The following is a 9,364-nucleotide window of genomic DNA, read 5'->3' as shown; positions in this document are numbered from 1 at the left end:
CGAAATATCTGGACATCATTGGATGTAAAAATAACCTTAAATATCAATAAATTTGCTCTGAATATACTTCTACATATATCCATATTTCGCACTATTGCGAAATATGGATATATGTAGAAGCGCTATTGGTTCCGATGAGCGAGGTCTGGCTCTGTAGGCCAGTTAAACCCATTCCATAGTGATGGACTACCACGCGAGCCTAACATGATACCACGGCAAGACAGAATGTTCCGGTATGAGATATCATTTGGTTTATTTTTTTACTTATTTTAGCAAATCTCAAGGAAAATCGATTAAATAAAACAGAAAACTTTCAGTCGGAAAAAATACACATTTAAAAAATAAGAATAAAACTTACATAAAAAAGTCACAATGTCATTAGAAAGGGTAGAAAGTCAATTTGATTAATTTACTTAAAAAAATTAATGGCCTCCACCCAAAACAGATCATAAAATCTTATTCAACTCTGAGCGAAAGCAAAACCGACCCAGAATGAAAAAAGAGAAGAGTTACTAAGGAAATAAAGTTTGGATCATTAAGTGATTTTTTTATGAAACAATCCAGTGAGCACTGAATTTAATTTAATTTTTGAAAACAATTATAAGAATTGATGAAAGTGACGCGTTGTTTTATTGTGCGCCTATCTTGTACAGCTGTAATGATATTCCAGAAAATGAAAAAGCGAACAGAAGACAATATGGACTTTAATTTACAAGAGTTAATGGAATACTGTTAGGTGTACGGAGAAAAATTGTGTACATAGTTATTTTATTAAGAATCTCTTCAAATTATTCGTATTTTGGTTAAAAACGTAATTGCAGGCCCTTAATGAATGATTTGATAGGTTTCCTCATAAACTTTTAATAAAATACGAATGTATCATCATGATGTCGAAACACGTGTTTATAAAGGCAGGTGCATAAACACGTGTTCCGATAAATTGGGAATTTACTAAAAGTTTATCGGGAAACAGCCTGCAATTCCGATTTTAAGCGGATTACTAATAATTTTATGAAAATTTCTTGCAGAGAGTGAAATCATTTCATAAATTCATGCAGCTTTTCGAATGACGACCTTTACAAAACATTGACATTTAACAAACTTCGGTTATTTTGTACCTACTTCTAACTTAAGTTTTAAAAAAGAAGATAATGGGTATGTAATAGCATTTTGGGAAGCTATCCAAGATTTTATCAGAGATCTAGTAAAGATAAGTTTCAGAATGGCGACCTCGTAGTTCGTGAACCACAGTCATGAGTGTACCTATACTGGAATTGCCTTTCTCTCTGGACAACGTTGTGACTGAATTGATCTTTGGATACGGTAAGGTTTCTTTCAAATAGTTAGGTTTCAAAAACCAAAGAAAATTTACGCTCTAAAAGAAAATATACCCTTTTTAAAAAAATAACATAAAAAAATGAGTTTATACTATTCTGACTATTTTTTATTTATTTGTTCACGCCTTTGGGGTTTTCTCATTAAAGTAGCCATAGTTATAATAATAATAATAATACTTTCATTTCCAGCTGCATGAATGGGATATGTGTAATTTAATTTATCGGTATTTGCGCTACAGCAAACAGTCGATGATATTACATTTTACTCTTTCACCAAACTCAACAGCTAGTTCTCTTCATTGGTGTAGAAATACTAGAAAACATATGTATCAATATTTTGTTCTTATGCCATTCACTATGTATTTGTTTAACAATATTATAAAAATATTATAAATAAATAAAAGAAATAGTAATAAAAATAAGATCGTAAAAAAATTAATCAATTCATGGGTACAACAAATACAAATAAAAGAGAAGAGAATAAATGAACATTAAAAAAGTAAGGTACGTTTAGTAAAACTAAACATAAAACGTAAATTATTGATTATTATATTATAAACGAAACAAATGTCTTAAATTAAGGAATAGATGGAAATATCAACAGACCTGCATTTATTTCCAAGCCTGTGAAGCCTTTGGACTGGACAATGACCGAAGTATTTTTTTTTTTAAGAATGAACAAAGAACAACTCTGGAAGCCTCGTGTTATGATTTGGTACTCGGAAAGTTACCAATAAATATTTAATTAAATTTTTATAAGAATAACTCTGCTTTATCTTTTAAGGTTTTACCTATCAATGTAATATATCATTGAAGAAGAAGATAATACTAACAAATCTAAACGATACATGAAATAGACAAAGACAAAATAAAAAATAAAAAAATATAACGGTCACAACTAAGATCTTGCAACTACTCTTTCCAAAATTTTGGCAGCTGCCTTATTTTAGTACATCGATGGGTATAACCTTCAAAAATTAAAGAAAAGTTATTCCAATTAAAAATGAATATTCATTTCGACTTTTATACGTTTTACTAACCTCAAAGCGTCGAACCGTTTTCAAATAACTTTTTCACACCACCCTGTACAAATAGCTGTCAATGGGAAATCAGTTCCGCGGAAGAGTCACTGACCGCCAATACTATACTAGGTAATAGCGATAAAACTGATCAATTGTTATTGTCACCTCCGACTTACCGAATCGGCGGCTCCTAATGAAAATGACTCAAGTTTCATTGGTATTCCGGTCAGATGCGAATTACAAGGCGAGATTGGTTTTTAAATGACATTCTATCCCCACAAAAAAAAATATAACGAACTTTTTTTATGCTCCTCTTTTCAAGATTAACTACTTAGATGAATTAAAAGAGATGATAGGTTACTGAAACAAACCGCGTAGTTTCACTGAATCTAGGTCCAATGGACATACTTAAGATTAAGATTAACTACGTTTAGTATAGCACACAATTCTTTTGGTCAGACAAGCTGTCACCGGCTACCACAAACACGTACGCTTTAGGCCGTATATATATTTTTTAAATCTTCGTGTGCTTCTGAGATGTGCACAAATCTGATTTTTGTTACCCGAAAACCATAAACGTCAAATAAAATAAAGTGAGACAGCGAAAGCAGAAGCACATAAGTGAATGAAGGACAATCTAGTGACAGTACGTAAGTCATGTTATACTACTCTGCTCGCTCGTTTGTTAGTCGAGAAGTAGGGGAAAAGCGGCTCACTGACGGGCGAGCATGTCTGCGGCATATAGAAACGAAGGGCGTTTATAATTATATGGCAGTTTCAGCCATACACATATTCTTTGAATTGCTATCTCTTTTTAATGCGTTCCGTTCCATCTGGTGTGACCATTTCATTCATTTACACATATGAATGAAATGGCCACATTCGTTCTGGCTATTCTTTTCTTATGCGTTTCGTTATTCTATTTCAATCTAGAAACAGGAACGTGCTATATTTTTTGTTCGATTATTAACATAACGCATCTTTGTATTTGAGTCAATACTTACATATCTAAATCGGTGATTCCCGAATTTTTGGAAACATTTTTGGTTGTATAAACTGATCACAAATGTCATTACCTGTAATGGCTAACGTTGGAATATATTTAACCTAGAACGTCAAATTAATTGACTTTTACATATCTACATATTATCAATCTGAAAAACTTACTAAAGGAGAGATAACACTTTACGGTAGTCAAAATAGAGCATCTGCTTAAAAACAAATTGATGTACATAATATAACCAACACAATAATAGAAAATGTTCAGTTTCAAGATAATGAATGTACAAGAATTTATAGAGAAGGATACTCGGAAACGAAATGACGTCATTATGGATAGAGACAAGACAACAGAAAGGCGCGCGACGGATTTTGAAGTGTCACCTGGTCAAATAGTGCCATCGAGCCATCATCGAGCAATCAAAGTTTGCAAATGGCGGCAATCATTGTTGATTCTTATTCCTACCGCTGATTTTTGTGGTGTTTTACCGCAAGCATATTAATAAATGAAGTGATCACTATTTTAAACTGATACTTCATGTTGTGTACCTATGATATGTTTCCTTGTGATGTCTGCTAAGTGGTATGTTTATACCTTAATTACCAGGTGACGCGTATAGTATATAGGTGTGTGTGTGACGTGTGTAATGTATGTGTGAGTGTTTGTGTGCGTGGGTGTGCCTGTATGTATTAAATTATTGAGATGATGCCACGTTTGAATTTGGGCAGTGAATCCGAAAAAATGTTAATAAAATATTGTTAAAATTCAAACCAGCATTGATAAATGGCCCCTCATTAAGATCACGGGGCACTCGATGCACGTTGATGATTTAATATTCATTGATTAATAATGTCACGCTGCATAAGTTTTATTATGGAGTGAGCAACACATTTCCAGGCAGCAATGACAGTGGCCTACAACACTTGTTGTTTGTTCAACGAATTTTGTTAGTGTCCTATGCTCAGGGCCTTTACCTTAGGCATTGTTGTATTACCTCGAAACAGAAGTGTCATCTGTAAAGCGGATTTCCCACAAACTTGCAATGCATTTACCGTATTTTCTTTTTAAAGAATAACAAACATTCTTGTTTTGATAATATTTGAAGATCTCCTACTACCACCACAGTAAACTAAAAATCTTGCTAATGTTGTAAGGGAGGACTTAGAAAGCTGAGGAATTGGATTCAGCGTTGGTTTAGATAGGCCAGCCTCAAGCCCAGAATAAGGTTGGTGGTAATAAGTCAACTTTTTTTTACTAATCTGACCTTACGAGACGTAATTTTAACACAGTGTTTATAAATAAGGGGGGTCTTACACATATACTATCCAACATTTTTTGTTGGAAAGGGAAAGACTAAGTTTGAAGTCATTTTACCTCAAATCCTCAGATTTTAAGCATTTCGCATTTTATGATTGGTAGCACTACGTCTACAAAATTAAAAACTATCGATATTTTAACTTGTTGAAATGGGTTCCCATTTATCAGAGGTTTTTAAACCTTCACTGGATACCGAATTCGAACCCCAGCACTAAACTCCAATACCACAGCAAGTGTGCATAAAGATTCTCATGACTCGTTTTCACCAATCAATACTGAGCAAACGTCACATTGACCGTCACATTGGTTCTACGCGTAGCGCAGATGCAATGTAACAAATAGTATGGATTTGTGAACTTTAAGTGACCACTTATAGCAAATGTACAAGTTTCTCAAATTTAAAATTTAAAATAACGTTAAAATAAGTCATTAAGAATAACGTTAAAAATGGGCTAAGTAAGGTCATTTACACATACCAGTATTGTGTAATTAAGCCCACTTTTTTCATTACGATCGCTGAATTTAATAAATAAAGCGTTTTGTGGCTTGTATTATAATATAAATACAATTATGATCAGCTAAAAATAACGCAACGACATCCACCAGATTGTAAAAAAGGCTGTTGCTTGAAAATTATTTCCAAAACACATATTGAAATAATAGTTCATTAGAACATGTCAGAAACACGTTAAGCGTTGAAGTGGTTTATATTGGAAAAATGGTGCTTTTTCAAAGCTTACGAAGGTTCCGAGGGTCGCAGGGTTTTCCGACATTGACATATATTCACCCTAAAAGGTTCCGCCCTGAACCGATTTAATGGATCAAATAATAATTAGGTCAACCTTCAACAAAACCTCCACATCCCCGCATTCAAACGGGGTTCCTGATCAACCATCCCTTATCGTGAGATCTTTATTTCTGTGGAACTAAATTTTACTCTATAGGCTAAAATGACATCTTATTTAGTTTTTTGTTCATTATTGATTGTTCAAACATATTTAGAAGTTATTTATGTTTTTTAATAGCAATCTCAGTTAAGAAATATATTATTGTTTTTGTGATGGGAAGTAGTACTATTAAAGTTATAACTTAATTGTATAATGTTTCTTAAATACATAAATAATAAAGCATGTAGATTAGCCCGGAGTGAAAGAGGTCGAAAAAATTTTTTCTTCGAATTTCAAAAACCCTATATCATTTAATGTTGCTGTAGATAAATAGCTGTTGAAAAATATTTTTTATTTTTTTCTGACATATGATCTTCAGGTGGCGCAGAGGACCTGAAATTTTGAAAAAATGATCGATTCTAGAAATTTTTTAAAAATTTAAAACAAAATTATTATTATATTTAACATTATTATTTGCATTAAAATATAAATAAAATTAAGAAAATATATACTTTTTAATCATTTCAGCCTTCAGTCATGTCGTATGCGTATGGGGTAGCTCCCTGAATTCCAGAGGAAAAGTGTAATTTTGTTTCGAATTTCGGCATTTCTCTTCTCGATTTTATTCTTGCTCGAATATATCCATCGCGTGCTGTTCTTCCGCAAACAGCCAAGCTAGCTTCAGTGACCAGCTTCACACCTCTCTCGAAAGCCTGTGTGTGACAGGGAAAATTTTCAATCCGGATATTTATATCTTCGCTCATAATTTTGTCCCATAATTCACTGTCACCGTATTTTTTTGTGAATGGTGGCTCGAATATTTTTTCTGTCTTCCAGTTTATCAAATCATAATAATCGTTGGCTTTGAAGTTTAGTTTTGGAGTCAAGAATGTCCTTACATTGTTCTCCTTTGCATTTTGTCGGGCTTTAAGAATTGTTCTTACTGCTAATTCTTTTATATGCTGTCTTTCGTCTTGTAGCATCGCTAATAAAATATTTTCAGAATGAGCGAAGAAAGAGTTCCTATTTAAATAGGAGCGTCTTTTTATCATACTAAGGACATGTTTCGGACCATCTTTACATGAAGGTTTTGTTTTTATGGTGAACCATATTGGCGCATACACTTTTATCACAAACGTAGCAATCTCAACCAGACTATGAGTTGGAAATTTTGTTGCTACATATAGTCTCAATATTCTATTTGCACAGGTTAGCCAACGAGAGTGTGCCAGCTTTCCTGGTTGCTTATTAGCCAAATCAGTTTTTACGCTGCCTTGTGTTACAGCTTGACAAATTTCATACAGATATTTTTGATCATTGCTTAGAATTTTCACGTCGATATCGGGTAAGACTTAATTTTATCAAATTTCACCACAGGGAGGTCTTCACAGTGCTGTAACATCTTGTCAATGACTCCTGCGAACGTATTGGGACCTGAAGTACTGCCATCCAAAGTATTAAAAAGATGACGCAGTTGTAATTCGTTGGCATGCAACAAACATATAAACCAGTGTAATGGTCTATTTAAATGTCTTTCAATCAATGCGTTTGTTCCATTCTTGATGCCCGTGTTTACAGCCGTTCCATCGCATCCAATAGCTACAATGGTTGATAAATCTCCGAAGTGCAAATTTAAAAATTCTACAATTGAATCCTCAATAGAATTAGCGGTTCCAGAAGGAGGCGCGACGTGGCCAATGTACTGAGAATCTGGCTCGGAGAACAAAACAATATGTTCTTCAGTAATGGTTCTCCTGTGGTACTTGTTATCATGTTTTTCCTGCATAATGGTCTTGTCTTTCCGACCATCAAAATATAACCCACTTATTTTACCGTCACAACTCCCGAAGCTCGAAATCTGCCTTCTTTGCAACTCTTCTCGAACTTTTCGGCGCTCGCGTCGTAATTTACTTCTATCTATTACTTTTGAGAAATCTTGTTTAGAAATAAAACCAATATCTAGAAGAACTGCACTGGCAATGGTTGATGCTGATCTGTCGGAGACACCAGTCCTGTCACAGGCAGTGGCAAGATTTTTTAATCGATGCCTCATCTGATTTGTTTGTGATTTCGATGTGGATGGGGTGGAGTATGCTGGAAAAAGTATATAAAAGTCTGGATCTTGATTGCTGTCTGATAATCTTACACTTTCATCCGAGGTCTCTGAAGTCTCTGGTGAGGGGCTCAGAGGTTTCTCAACAGTCTTTTTTAGAAAGTAATTTATTTTGCCTCATCAGTCGTAATTGCCTACGCTCCAAAGCCTTGGTTGCCACTTTATCTTTTGAGCCGATATACATACATTTTGCGTCTACTTCTCTGATCTTGCAGGAATTCTAGCTCCTTCTTGGGTATTTTCACTAAACATTTACAAAAATCGACACAAATGCACTTGCAAACAGCAATATCAAAGAGATTTTTGGTTGCATCTTCATAAAATTCAGTTTTCTTTTTAGGTACTCGACATTTCTTTAAGCATTTGTACTTGTGATAATACCGGGTTAGTTTAGTTACAATTTAAAGTTCAGTTACAATAGGAATAGACGCTTTATTCCACAACGTAATTAGATCAATTGCAATTATTTCACATATATCTTTCACAGAAGGATCTTTTCCATTTGATAACCACTGCAAGTCATTCTAATCCACAAATAATACTTTATTACATCCGAATAAGTTGGCAACACATTGTCTTTTAATTTTTCTGGGCCACCAAACATAGAACACATTGAATTTTTTCTTGTTTTAGGCATATTTCAAAGAAATCACAATCAAGTTTTAGCAGTTGTTCCAACAAACGTGCACTCCGCGCTAATGTCTGTTAATTAATGATTGACTGCAGCTGTTGTTACGCAAAATAGTGTCAAAGGGTGGAGAGAAGAGAGGTATGTTAGATGGCTAAAACTAAAATACATTTCGTGACGTTTAAGCTGGATTAGATGATGTGCTTGTTTACTAACAAAATCTGAAAAAACACATTTTTTTGTAGAACTTTAGGGTCAGTGCGCCACCTGAAGATGAAGTTGGAATTTGATGATATTTTGTGTACTTTATAGGGTACTACCAAGGCACCCATTGGTAATATAGGAAACACCAAATTTGAAAAAAAGTTTTTTCACTCCGCCCTAATGTAGATAGCAAAGTAACTATAAATTATTGTTAATGATATTATAAGGCATACAGGTACAATACATCTATTTTTGTATTATTAATATAAAGTTTACATTAATTAAATAACTGTGATACTTTCAGAAGATGCCAATCTCCGAAACCGGGAAACCGATTTCAATGAAATTTTGTGAATGTGTATTGTTGGTTCCAGCTTGAAATATACAGGGTTTTCCAATAAGAGGTGTTATTTTGATATTCAATCGTAAAAGTTTAATGGTTTCGTTGCTTGTGTGGCACGTAGCGCCGTTTTTTTTAAGTAAACGTTGTCCAGATCAATACCATTCAATTCCGGCCATAAAAAATCATTAATCTTCTCTCGACAGCGCAATCTATTCACCGTAACTGTTTCTCCAGCCTCATTTTCGAAAAAGTAAGGTCCAATGACTCCGCCGGACCATAAACCGCACCAAACAGTCACACTTTGAGGATAGAGAGGCTTTTCAACAATAACTCTTGGGTTTTCCGAGCCCTAGATGCGACAATTTTGCTTGTTGACGAAGCCACCGAGGTAGAAATGGGCCTCATCACTCAAGATGATTTGCATTTGATTCACTCAAGTGAATTTTAATAATTTCAATGCGTTGTTGAAGCATGTATCGTTCCATTTTTATTAATGGCTTGGTATTTACTTGT

General features: G+C 34.1%; 1 protein-coding gene across 1 annotated transcript in view; it reads right to left on the bottom strand.

Moving 5' to 3' along the window:
- The window catches only part of LOC149420833 (acyl-CoA Delta-9 desaturase-like), a 190,219-nt gene that overhangs the window by 153,430 nt on the left and 27,425 nt on the right, over window positions 1-9,364 (bottom strand). The gene's annotated exons all lie outside the window — the stretch shown is intronic.

Source organism: Hesperophylax consimilis, chromosome 9, assembly GCF_061612785.1.
Source record: "Hesperophylax consimilis isolate HC1 chromosome 9, BYU_Hcon_1.0, whole genome shotgun sequence".
NCBI classification, from domain to species: domain Eukaryota; kingdom Metazoa; phylum Arthropoda; class Insecta; order Trichoptera; family Limnephilidae; genus Hesperophylax; species Hesperophylax consimilis.
The sequence above is the reverse complement of the archived record's forward strand: the minus strand, read 5'-3'. Positions and strand labels throughout refer to the sequence as shown.